Source organism: Tursiops truncatus, chromosome 2 (genome assembly GCF_011762595.2).
Source record: "Tursiops truncatus isolate mTurTru1 chromosome 2, mTurTru1.mat.Y, whole genome shotgun sequence".
In the NCBI taxonomy this organism is placed as follows: domain Eukaryota; kingdom Metazoa; phylum Chordata; class Mammalia; order Artiodactyla; family Delphinidae; genus Tursiops; species Tursiops truncatus.
In genome coordinates this window covers 140,675,616-140,689,018 of record NC_047035.1, presented here as the reverse complement: position 1 = coordinate 140,689,018, position 13,403 = coordinate 140,675,616, and the positions used below count along the sequence as shown (strand labels likewise).

At 43.6% G+C, this 13,403-nt stretch overlaps 1 protein-coding gene and 1 non-coding gene across 2 annotated transcripts in view; one reads left to right on the top strand and one right to left on the bottom strand.

Annotated features, from left to right (window-relative positions):
* The window catches only part of AP3B2 (adaptor related protein complex 3 subunit beta 2), a 63,210-nt gene that overhangs the window by 17,980 nt on the left and 31,827 nt on the right, over positions 1-13,403 (top strand). Inside the window, exons 5-7 of the mRNA XM_073801437.1 lie at positions 3,884-3,932; positions 4,059-4,124; positions 8,542-12,288. The gene's annotated coding sequence lies outside the window, so the exon portion shown is untranslated. The remainder of the gene's footprint in view (positions 1-3,883; positions 3,933-4,058; positions 4,125-8,541; positions 12,289-13,403) is intronic.
* On the bottom strand, positions 940-1,046 carry LOC117311511 (U6 spliceosomal RNA). Its single transcript, XR_004525706.1, has one exon. It is a non-coding gene; the product is annotated as a U6 spliceosomal RNA (small nuclear RNA).

Here is a 13,403-nt window from a genome sequence, read left to right as displayed (position 1 = left end):
AACCAGCCTCCATCCAGGAGCCCACCCAGAGTCACCTCAGAACAAAAGACACTGCCAGCACCCAAGAAATCCCAAGACATTTAGGAACTGGAGCCAAAGACCAAGTATTAGAACAAAAGATGCTCCTAGTGCTCTTATCACATAGGAAATTACAAGGGTTTTAGGAGTTCTGTGCCAGGAACCAGGGGCAGAGATCAATTTATGTATTTACTATTATATCAGACTTCTTCATCATTTACTATCCTGAGCTCAAACCCCTTTGTCTTATCAATTTTTCACAAATTTATTGTTTCTTTGTCTAAAAGGTGTAAAAGCTTCCTGCTCTGGTCACTTCTTTGGGTTTTCATTCTCTTGTGAAGGCTCCCATGTACATGTAAAGATTTAATAAAATGTGCACACTTTTCTCCTGTTAATCTGTCCTATGTCCGTTTAATTCTTAGGCCCAGCCAGGGACCCTAAAAGGGTAGAGAATTTTTTCTTCCCCTATACTAGATAATACCTTCAGTACAATGTTGAATAGAAACAGTAATAGCAGACGTCTTTGTCTTGTTCTAATTTTGAAAGCCAGCTGTATTAATTTCTGAAGGCTGCTATAACAAAGTACCACAAACTGGGTGGCTTAAACAATAGAAATTTATTGCCACACAGTTTTGGAGGCTGGAAGTCTGAGACCAAGGTATCAGCAGGGTTGGTTCCTTCTGAAACTGTGAGAGGAAATCTGTCCCATGCCTCTTCCCTAGCTTCTGGTGGTTTACTGGCAATCTTGGTGTTCCTAGCATTGTAGACACATCACCTTAGTCTCTGCCTTCATGTTCAGAGAGCATTCTTTCTGTGTCTGTATCTGCCTCTGTGTCCAAATTTCCTCTTTTTATAAGGACACCAGTTATATTGGATTAGGACTCACCCTGATGACCTATTTATTATTATTATTATTTTTTTTAAAATTTGGAACGCTTCACGAATTTGCGTGTCATCCTTGCGCAGGGGCCATGCTAATCTTCTCTGTATTGTTCCAATTTTAGTACATGTGCTGCCGAAGCGAGCACTGATGACCTATTATTAATTTAACTAATTACATCTGCAATGACCCTCTTTAAATAAGGTCACATTCTGAAATACTGGTTAGGACTTCATCATATGAATTTTTGTGGGACACAATTCAACCTATAACAGAAGCTCTAACATTTTACCATTAAATATATTTGCCATGATAACCTTTATTAAGTAAGTTCTCTTCCATTCCCAATTTGCTAAAGGTTTTGATCGTAAGCAGACGTTAAACTTTGTTCAATGTTTTTACATAATTAGCAAGATTTAATATATGGCTTTTATTCTTTAATCTAGTAATGCAATGATTTATACTGATAGATTTCCTAATATTAACCCATGCCTGAATTTTGAGAATAAACCCAACTTGGTCATAATTTTTAATACATTTCTTGATTCAGTTTGCTAATGTTTTAGAAGATAGCTTTTCACATCTGTGTTCATAGGAAAGATTGACCCATAAGGTTTTGTTTGTTTGTTTGTTTGGTTTTTTGGTACGGTCTTTGTCTGCTTTATATATTGTTACAATAGCCTCATAAAATGAAGTGGGGACTGTGACAGATATTACTAGTTGTTTCAGTTTGGAGTGATAAAGTTCTGGAGATGAATGGTGATAATTGTTGCACAGCAGTGTAAATATACTAAATGACACAGAACTATACACTTAAAAATGGTTAAAGTGGTAAATGTTACATTATGTATAATTTACCCCCCCACACACATACACACAAAACCAAACCCACAGCTAACATCATACTTAATGATGAAAGACTAAAATCTCTCTAAGATCAGGAACAGGACAAGGATGTATGATCTTGCGAACTCTATTTAACATAGTACTGGAGGTTCAGGCCAGGGCAGTTAGGAAAGAAAAATAAATAAAAAGCGTCTAGGTTGGAAAAGAAAAAGTAAAACTGTCCCATTTAAAGGTAATGTGATCTTATATTTAGAAAATACTAAAGAATATCCACAAAAAACTAAATAGAGCTAATAAACAAGTTCAGCAAAGTTGCAGGATACAAGATCAATACACAAAAATCAGTTGTATTTCTATACGTTAACAATGAACAATCTTAGAATGAAATTCAAGAAACAATTCCATTTACAATAGTATCAAAAATAATATATAGGATTCATTTTATACAGGGAAGTGCAAGAATTGTATACTGAAAACCACAACACATTGTTGAAAGAAATTAAGAATTAAATAACTGGAAAGATATCCAATGTTCATGGATTGGAAAATTTAATATTAAGATGGTAGTTCTCCCTAAACCGATCTACAAGTTCAACACAATCCCTATCAAAATCCCAACTACCTTTTAAAAAAGAAAAGAAAAGCTGATCCTAATATTCATATGGAATTGTAAAGGACCTTAAATAACCAAAACAATCTTATATAAGAAGAATAAAATTGAAGGATTCACATTTCCCAGTTTCAAACCTACTATAAATCTACCACATTTAAGACAATGTGGTACTAGCATAAGACATAGGTCAATGGAATAGAATTGAGAGTCCAGAAATCAAACCATACAGCTATGGTCAATTGATTTTCAATAAGTCTAAGATCATTCAGTGGGAAAAAGACTACTTTCACAAATGGTGCTAGGATGACTGGATATCCACACGCAAAAGAATGCAGTTGGACCTCTACCTCATACCATAAACAAGAATTAGCACAAAGTGAATAAGAGGCCTAAATGCAAAAGCTAAAACTAAAAACTCTTAGAAGAATACATAGATATAAATCTTTGTGACCTTGTATTAGGCAATAGTTTCTTAGATAAGACACCAAAAACACAAGCAACAAAAGAAAAAATTAGATGAACTACATCAAAGCAAAAAACTGTGTGTATCAATGGATACTATCAAAAGAGTGAAAAGACAATCCACAGAATGGGAGAAAATATTTGTAAACCATATATTTGATAAAGGTCTAGTATCCATAATATACAAAGAATTCTAAAACTTAATAATAAAAACACAACCTAATTAAAAATGCACAAAGGTATTGAAGACATTTGTCCAAAGAAGATATACAAATGGCCAATAAGCACATGAAAAATGCTCACCATCATTAGTCATTAGAGAAATGCAAATCAAAACCACAATGAGATACCACTTTACACCTATTAGGATGACTGTAATCAAAAAGACAACAAGTGTTGGGAAGAATATGGAGAAACTGGAACAGTGCTGATAGGAATGTAAAATGGTGCATTTGCTTTGGAAAGCAGCTGGATAGTTCTTCAAAAAGTTAAACATGGAATTACCATATGACCCAGCAAGTCCACTCCTAGGTATATACCCAAGAGTAGTGAAAACGTAAGTTCAAATAAAAACCGGTACATGAATGTTTATAGAAGCATTATTCATAATATTCAAACAGTGGGAACAACCCAAATGTCCATCAACTGATGAATGGATAAACGAAACATGGTATATTCAAACAATGGAATATTATTTGACCATAAAAATAAATGAAGTACTGATATATACTACAATATGGATGAATCTTGAAAACATTATGCTAAGTGAAAGAAGCCAGACACAAAAGGCCACAGAATGTATAATTTCATTTATATGAAATGTCCAGGCTAGGCAAATCCAGAGACAAAAAGATCAGTGGTTACTAGGAGCTGGGGGAAGGTAGAGAGGAGAATGAGGAGTGACTGCTCGGTGGATATGGGATGTTTTTGGGGGGTGATGAAAATGTTCTGGAATTAGATAGTGGTGATGGTTGCACAAGCTTATGAACATACTAAAAACCATTGAACTGTACACTTTTAAATGGTGAATTTTATTGTATGTGAATTCTATCTCAATAAAAAAGGTACAAGACTTGAACAAACACTTCACCAGAGGGATTATACAGAAAACAAGTAAGCACATGAAAATATGTTCAACATATTAAGGAAATGCAAATTAAAACTATTGTGACCAGAGAAGCCCAAGGAGATATTATATATATGTAATATTTAATTGGTAATATGTAATTTGGTATTTAGGATGGATGGATGTAATGGCATCTAGCACGGAATCCTGGAACAGAAAAAGGACCTCAGCAAAAAAAAGTAAGGAAATCTGAATAAAGGATGGACTTTGGTTAATAATAATATATCAATATTGGTTCATTAATTGTTCCATGTGGGTCATACTAATATGAGATGTTAAAAGGCTTAGTTTTTTGGGATGGTATAACTGTTCTATGTTGATTGTGATGAATCTACTAGTGTGTTAAAATTCATATAAATGTACAACAAAAATAGCCAATTCTTCCTTCCTTCCTTCCTTCCTTCCTTCCTTCCTTCCTTTCTTTTTAGCTGCATTGGGTCTTCATTGCTGCTTGCGGTCTTTAGTTGCAGAGAGAGGGGGCTACTCTTCGTCGTGGTATGCAGGCTTCTCATTGCGGTGGCTTCTCTTGTTGTGGAGCATGGGCTGTAGTTGCGTGGGCTCTAGTTGTGGCCCACGGGCTTAGTTGCTCTGCGTCATATGGGATCTTCCCGGACCAGGGATTGAACCTGTGTCCCCTGCATTGGCAGGCGGATTCTTAACCACTGTGCCACCAGGGAGTGGGGCTACTCTTTGTTGTGGTGTGCAGGCTTCTCACTGCGGTGGCTTCTCTTGTTGCGCAGCATGGGCTCTAGATGCACGGGCTTCAGTAGTTGTGGCACGTGAGCTCAGTAGTTGTGGCTCGTGGGCTCAGTAGTTGTGGCTCGCGGGCTCTAGAGTGCAGGCTCAGTAGTTGTGGCAATGGGCTTGGTTGCTCTGCGGCATGTGGGATCTTCCTGGACCAGGGATCAAACCCATGTCCCCTGCATTGGCAGGCGGATTCTTAACCACTGCACCACCAGGGAAGTCCCTAAATGTTAATTTAAAAGAAAAAATTAAAAATTATTTGGAGCAATCAAGAGCCAACAGAACCTGGCGATTTGACCCTGGAGTGAAGAGAACCACACTGGATGAGCTCTGTCTTTCCAAAGCTTTCCCCTTAGGGCCCTCCCCCATCTGTACAGTGTGGTGTGGCTAAACCTCATGCAGAAAGCCACAGAACTTCTTGGCTTAAGACATCAGTGGATAAATTTCAGGGTGGAGCAGCTGGAAACTGAGGGGGGAATACCCCAGAAAGGAGGTATCTACAGAGAGGGGATCCCCTAAACCTGCACATAAAATTCCTACAAGGGACTTCCCTGGTGGCACAGTGGTTAAGAATCCACCAGCCAATGCAGGGGACACGGGTTTGATCCCTGATCCAGGAAGATCCCACATGCCACGGAGCAACTAAGCCTGTGTGCCACAACTACTGAAGCCCGTGTGCCTAGAGCCCATGTTCTGCAACAAGAGAAGCCACCGCAGTGAGAAGCATGCGTACCACAACAAAGAGTAGCCCCCGCTCACCACAACTAGAGAAAGCCTGCACACAGCAACGAAGACCAAACACAGCCAAAAATAAATAAATAAAATAAATAAATTTATTTTTTAAAAAATCCCACAAATCCTTGGATAACTCCTTACTGCACATCCACTGGGTGAGACTCCAAGGAGCCTAGTGGGAAACAACAGCTGAAAGGGAGATATTTCTGCTGCTGTGTACTGCAAGGGAGACAAAATTTGTAGTTTGATTTCCACAAATTTAAAGGGGCTTGGTAAATGCCTTTAGGCTGCCCACTGAAATTCCATAGGGGCTATGCCTTAGAAGACTATGGGGCAGGACTAAGGAATTCACCCTAATAATAATGGTGAAACTTAAACAGACTCGCCGTAACAAAGGGGTGAACCAGAACTCCACAAGCTTCAGGTCAAGTTCAAGCTATTAATTTGACTGCTTGCTAATACAAAAATCAATGTTCTTCAGGAGAAGATAAAAGAATCCATAATCTGTACAATGTATCATCTCCAACGTCCATTATACAAATTTTAAAAATCCTAGACATGCAAAAAAGGAAAATGTAGCTCAACATCATTAGAAAAGTCAGACAATGACAGTAGATACCTACACCACCCAAATGTTGGGGGGAGAAAAAAACCTTTAAGCATTTATTATAAATATCTACAAAAAACTTTATGCAAAAGATAATCATAACAAATAAATAGATGGAGAATCTTAAGAAAAAAGAAAATTATATTTAAAAATAGAAATTCTAAAACTGAAAATAAGTAAACAAATAAATGACTGATTTTGGGACTTCCCTGGTGGCACAGTGGTTAAGAATCCACCTGCCAATGCAGGGGACATGGGTTCAAGCCCTGGTCCGGGAAGATCCCATATGCCGCGGAGCAACTGAGCCCGTGCGCCACAGCTAAGCCTGCGCTCTAGAGCCTGCGAGCCACAACTACTGAGCCTGCATGCCACAACTACTGAAGCCCGCACGCCGAGAGTCTGTGCCCGGCAACAAAAGAAGCTACCGCAATGAGAAGCCCGCACACCACAATGAAGAGTAGCCCCCGCTCGCCGCAACTAGAGAAAGCCTGCCCACAGCAACAAAGACCCAATGCAGCCAAAAATAAATAAATAAATAAATAAATAAATAAATAAATTTATTTTAAAAAAAAAAGACTGATTTTAACAGCAAGTTGAAGTTGTCAGAAGAAAGGGTCAGTGAAAGTGAAGAAATACCAGGAGACATCTCAGTCAAAAGACGAGAATAAAGACTGAAAAAAAAATGACATATCAAACAATATTAAGGTGATGGTATTAACTGGAGTTAGAGAATGAGAGGAGAGAGAAACCAAGGCAGAAAAATGTGAAGAAATAATGGCAAAAATCCCCGAATTTGGTAAAGACAAAAATGTATATATTCAAAATTCTCAGGGCACCACAATGAGATATAACTGAAGACAACCGCTCCTAGGTACGTCATAGTCAAACTGCTGAAAACAAATATAAAATCTGAATAGTGAAGATAAACAATACATGACATACTGGAGAACGATAATTTGAGTTATCTTTGATTTTTCACCTGGAACTGTGAAGGTCAGATGACAGTGGAGGAAAATCTTTAAACTGCTGAAAGAAAAAGATTGTCAATATAGAAATTTACATCCAATAGGATGAATGAAGTTGAAATAAAGTTATTTTCAGATAAAAGAATTCATCTAAGAGAATTCATCCACCAGCAGATCTGCACCACAAGAAATGCTGGAAGAAACTCTTTAGGCTAAAGGGGAATGATATCAGGGAAAATCTTAGACCTTCATGAATGAATGAAGGGATCAGAAATGGTAAATATCTGGGTAAATATGAAAGACTCTTTTCTTCCTACTTTATTTAAAATGCAGGACAGTTTAAAGCAAAAATTATGACATCATCTTGTGGAGTTTCTAATGTGTGTAGATATGATCCATACAACAAAGCATAAAGGATAGGGCAAGGATTGTCGTAAATGGGCCTATTTGGTTATGAGACTTCTACACTTTATGTGACATCGTACAATATCATCACTAAGTAGATTGTGAAAGCTTAAGTACATAGTTATATTGCAGTACTAGGGAAGCTACTAAAATATAGACAAAGAGGTACAGCTGTCAATATGTAAAATGAAGTTCTTTTTTTTTTTAATTGGGTGAAATTTTTAAAAAAAAATTGAATATGCCCAAAGAAGACAGGAAAGGAGAAGAAAGGAACAAAAGTCAGAAGGGAAAAAAACAAATAGTAGCTCAAAATCCAACCGTATCAATTATTACATTAAATATCTATGGAACAACAAATGGTTCAATTTAAAGGCAGATATTACCAAAATGAATAAAAAAGCAAGACTCAACTATATTCTGTCTACAAGAGATGCACTTTAAATATAAAGACACAGATAGATCAAAAGTAAATGAATGGTAAAAGATATAGCTACAAATAGTGAGCATATCAGATAAAATAGACTTCAAAGCAAAAATTATTAGCAAAGATGAGGAATGACATCCATAACCATAAAGGTTCAATTCATCAGACAGACATAACAATAATCAAATGTTTATGTATCTAATAATAGAATTTCAAAATCCACAAGGCAAAATTTGGCAGAATTGAAGGGAGAAATGGACAATTAATCCCTCTATTAATTCATTGAAAAACTACACAAGAAATCAGTAAAGACATAGATGATCTGAGCAACATTATCAACCACCTTGACCTAACTAATATTTATAGAATACTGTACCCTAAATGTGCAAAATGAACATTTTCAAGTGCATATAGTATATTCACTAATATAGACCATAGGTTAGTCAATAAAATAAGTCTCAACAAATTAAAAGGAACTGAAATCATACGAAGTTTGCTCTCTGACCACAATAAGGTGAAGATGGGGCATCTGTGTACCCTGGAGGCCAGTAAGGGGAGAAAGGTAGTTTCAGATTGCAGGCACAAGTGGCACTGCAAGCACAAGCGGGTATGGGGTAGGGGCTGAACACCAGGAGGAGGGGAGAGAGCTGGGTGGGGGCACCAGTTACCCACCCCAGGCCCCAGCCTTACGGTCTCTGGCTGCCACCTGTCCCCAGAGCTGCCAGGAGGAGGGAGTGCTGCAATCAGAATGGCCCAGGTGGTGATGCTCAGAACAGGGCCCCTGGGCTTCCTGCTTGGCTCCTTTGTCTGCCTCAGGGGCGGACAGCTAATCTTCCCTGCTCTGGCCACAGAAGGAGAGCACCTAGCAAGGTACAGAGGTGACGACTGCAAGGTGAGCTGCTTGGGCTCGGGGCTAGGATTCAGGTGGGATCACTGGGCCAAGGTGGGGGTGGGGACCAAAGGTTTTGTAAGAGAAGGAAGGGCCAGCCCAGGGTGTGCTGGGGGCTCAAAGGAAGGGTCTGCTCTGCCCCAGTGGGGAGCCCCAACCCTTGTTCTGGCTGGAGATGGCCGGCTGAGAGCAATGACCCCAAAACCTTGCTTCCCACAGAGGAACCCTTTGTCCAGGGCTAGACTGAAGGGGGACAGGAGGGGCTAGGCCATACCCACACCACCAAGGGCCACCACAATGACCCCACAAGCCCTGTGCTCAGTGGTAGGACCTGACTGGGTGAGGTCCTTCAGGGATTTCTGGGGGAAGGGCAGGGCCCCAAGGAGACTGCCTGTCACCCCACACCCAGTTGCAGGGCCACTCTCACCGCTGTTCCTCTGAAATTCTCCATCAGAGTGAAAGGAGAAAGAGATCAGGTCCCCAGTGAGGACCCCCAATGGGATGGGCAGCATTTCAGGCCAGGTGCCCAGAGAATGGGATGCTCTGTCCCCTGGGCTCTTGCTCACAGCTCTGGGACCTTGCTCCTCCTCCTTTCTTACAAAGAAAATGGCAGCTTGGCTCAATGAAAGCCAAGGGGAAGGTCAGGAAGAATACAGGGGGTCAGTAATTCCTGGTGGTGGGGTCTGGGGAAGCGGGTGCTCGTGTGCCAGCAGCATGAGGGAGGCAGTGCTATACAGTAGTTAAGGTCATGGGCGCTGGAACCAGACTGCCTGGGCTTGAATCCTGGTTCCCCCACTTACTAGTTTGTAACCTTGGCAACCTCTCCAAGCCTGTTTCCCTTTCTGTTAAATTGGAAGGATAACAACAGCATCTATTTCATTACATTACTGTTAGGGCTAAGTGGGGTTTTAGTACAGTTTCTGGCAATAAATATTATCATTATGGATGGAGCCCCACATATAGGCCTAGATCCCCTAACTGAAGGGTCACCTCCTCATCCAGACCCTGACTCAAAGTCCAGGGGCCCAGCTGATGGTGGCCAGAGTATTCACCACTGGGGAACTTTTCAGAGGGAGAGTCAGGGGTGGGGCCCTGCTCTCCAGAGCCTTTCCAGCTGCGTGATTTCCTAAGAGCTCTGGGGCAGGGCTCACAAAGAGGCAGCCAGTTTCTGAGGGCCCATTGTTTTTCTCCTGTGAGATGAGAAAGACACTTTCTCCCCACCCCTCCTCCCTTGACGCCCAGCTCTGCATGCTCAGGTGCAGGCCAAAGATAAACAAAAGCTGCCCGTCTCTCCTTGTCTTGCTCACAAAGAGCTCTCAGTGCCTCCCAATGGTTCTGTGATGCCCAGCCTTCCAAGCTTATTATCCCCAATTCACAGATGAGGAAGTTGAGGCCCAGAGGGAAGAAGTGGCTTATTTGATGTCCCATACAGAGAAGTGGCACAGCCCGGACTTGGTCTCCCAGTCCTGTATCCAGTATTGCAACAGACTCATGGGCACGCCAAATGCATAGCCACACATTGACGCACAGACAGACAGTCCCACGTGCACCGTGCACAGCCTGAGTGGGGAGAGGCCAGAGGGGCGGTGGTTTGGACCCTCACTCCTCAGGAGCCAGGTGGTGACAGCTGTTTGTTTGGGTTTTTTCCCCTCCCTAGATAAGCTTCACATCCCAGGTAACTGGAGCAGAAATCCTCAGCTTATCTTTTCTCCAGGTGGGGTTCCTGCTGCCCCAGTAGGGGCCAGGACAGTCCACTCTCTTCCACAGCTGTGACCTCTGCTTGGCTCAGTGGGTATGGGGGGAGTGGGAAGCAAGAGATGCTGCTGGTGGATTTCAGGAGAGTGTGACCAAAGTCCAAAGGGCTGTTCACATGACTGGGTCCTCCCTGTGGTCTCGAGGTCAAGAGAGATGGGAGAGGGGAGACCTCAGCCTAAGGTAACCAACTGTCCAAGTTTTCCTGGGTTCTTGGGATGTAGGGTTTTTAATTTTAAACCCTGGAAAGCCCCAGGCAAACTGGGATGAGGTGGTCCCCTGAGCCTTCCACAGCTCCCAGTTTGGGAAAATTGAGATTCACTCCGGAATATGTAGAGGATACTATGGACTGGGGCCAGGAGGGAAGGGAAGGGGCAGGGGCAGGGGAGGCAGGCCCTACTTTCGCCCCCTTTCCCAGGCTCTCTCTGAGACCAAAGCTCAGGCACAACCACGCAGGCCATCCTCCCAGGTCCCCAAAGCCCTTTGTTCCCAGTAAAGATAGGAGAAACCTGAACTAAATGTATTTCTCACTTCCTTATAGAGGAAAAGGAGGTAAGGGAGGTGACTGATGTTTAGGTCAAAGGGCACACGAAAGAGTCATGCAGACATACATTAAGCTGTGTGCACTCCAGCAAAGTGTAACTTTTGGAAACCTGTTTCTTTATCCTGAAAATGCAGATATGTTCCCATCTTGTGGGATTGTATGAAGCATCAATGAGCAGCAGCTTAATAGATGTTGGTGGCTGAGATTGTGGGAGGGTCTTTCTCCTCTCAGACTTGGCAGGAGATGCCTGTCTTGGGTCTAGATCTCACCCAGGTTTCTGTTTCTTTCTTTTTTAAAAAATATTTATTTTATTTTATTTATTTTATTTTTATTTATTTTTTGGCTGCATTGGGTCTTAGTTGCAGCATGTGGGATCTTTCATTGTGGCAAGGGCTCTTCATTGTGGCACACGGGCTTCTCTCTAGTTGTGGCATGTGGATTTTTCTCTCTCTAGTTGTGGCATGCGGGCTCCAGGGTGCGTGGGCTCTGTAGTTGAGGTGCTTGGGCTCCAGAGCACGTGGGCTCTGTAGTTGAGGCGCGCGAGCTCAGTAGTTGTGGCACGCGAGCTTAGCTGCCCCATGGCATGTGGGATCTTAGTTCCCCGACCAGGGATCGAACCCATGTCCCCTGCATTGGAAGGCAGATTCTTTACCACTAGACCACCAGGGAAGTCCCCCAGGTTTCTGTTTCTTCAGGACTTCTGCTCCTCTCAGGTTCACATGCCCCTGGTGTTGCCTCCAGGGAATGGCAAGATGGGAGATGACTGGGAAAGGGGGTCCTAAAGGAGGAGGAGGGGAGGGGAATGGTGAGGTTGGAATTTGAGATGAGAAGAAAACGTTGCATAAGGAGGAGGTCTCAACTGCTGGAAACTGAAGGGTGGCTCAGGGCAGAATTTATCCATGATATCCAGGCCTCTGAAGTTCCTCAGCACAGGGAGGCATGTGTGGGGTAGCGAAGACATTCACCTCAGGCTTAGCCCCAAGCCAAGTCTCCCTGAGCCCTGGGTGGCCCATCTGACCCAATGATCAGTGGCTTCTCCCTCATCCCAGCCTGCAAACACCCGGTGGTCTGGTCCATTTCTCCTCCCAGGCCCTGACTGGGGCAGTCAGCACCATTAAGTTCTTCCTGTCTGAGGCTTTCCTGGGTCAACACTTAGAGGCCGTGTAGCACCTGAGCCAGGAGACCTCTTCCTGGTCAGGTTGGTGTCACCCACTGGATGCTGGTGCGGGGCCCACGTGGGCGTGTACTGCAGCCACAGAGAGATCATCCACTTTGAGGGTGAGTATCTCATCTGGAACACAGGCCTTAGTCTTCGAACAGAGGCTACCCATCAAGCCCAGCTCCACCAGTGGGTGGGCCTCACGGGGATGAAGACTGCAGGTCCTGAGCTCATGGTGTGAGTCTCTGAAGACAGGCAGTTGGGCACCCAGGGTGTGGGGCTCAGGGCCGCGGGATCCTGGGAGATAGGGATGCAGGCTGGATCTTGGGGCTGGAGTCACAGGACCTGACCTGGCTCTGATCCGCACTTGTCTGGTGATCCTTGCATGCAAGAATCCTGGTGGCTGCGGGCCGCTCATGTTTCTCGGCTCCTGCAAAGGCGTTGTGTCCAAACAACGGTCGCTGCTGCGCCCCCGCTCGCTTTGGAGGGTGCTGTGTAGACAGGGCGGCTGGAGCACCGCATATGCAAAGCCTTGGACGCTGACCCACCTCCCTATCACCCCACGCACAGCAACTGCGTGCACTCTGCACTGCACTGCTCGGCCTAGAGCCCAACCTGGACCCCCTACAAATAGCCCAGAGTCCCACTAGTTCAGTGTGCACGGCCCAGCTACCCATGCAGGACCCCACGTCACCTCCAGAGCCAGTTAACAAATGCAGCTAACCAATGCGTTCCTGGAAAATTCAGGCCCTCCCTCCCCACCCAGGCCACGTTCTTCAAACTCAAGATCCACTTTCCTCTGGCAGACCCAAAGCCCCCAGAAGCAAACTAGGCCTGCTAACTCATCAAGGTTCTACTCCTCTGAAACCCTTTTGGGTCCACTCCAGGAAGATCCCAGCTCACAGATACTGGGCACATCTATTTACTTCAGCCTACTTCAGCCAGGTGCTGCCATGGTCCTGATCAGTCCCTATTCCCATTTTCCAATGGAACCCACCTACAGAGACAAATTCCACCTTTCCGGCCCTGCCCATTTCCACCCGGGCCCACCAATTCTGGTTCTGGAGACACCTGTATCCTAATCTATAGATCAAGACTCAGCCCTATGGACCCTTCCACACTCCGTATCCAGGCCTTCTCACCTTCTCCCTGAAGTCCAGCCAAAAGACCCCAGCTATTCAACCTGATTCCCCAAAGTCAACTAGAACCCACCCCTTCCCCCAACCCAGTCACC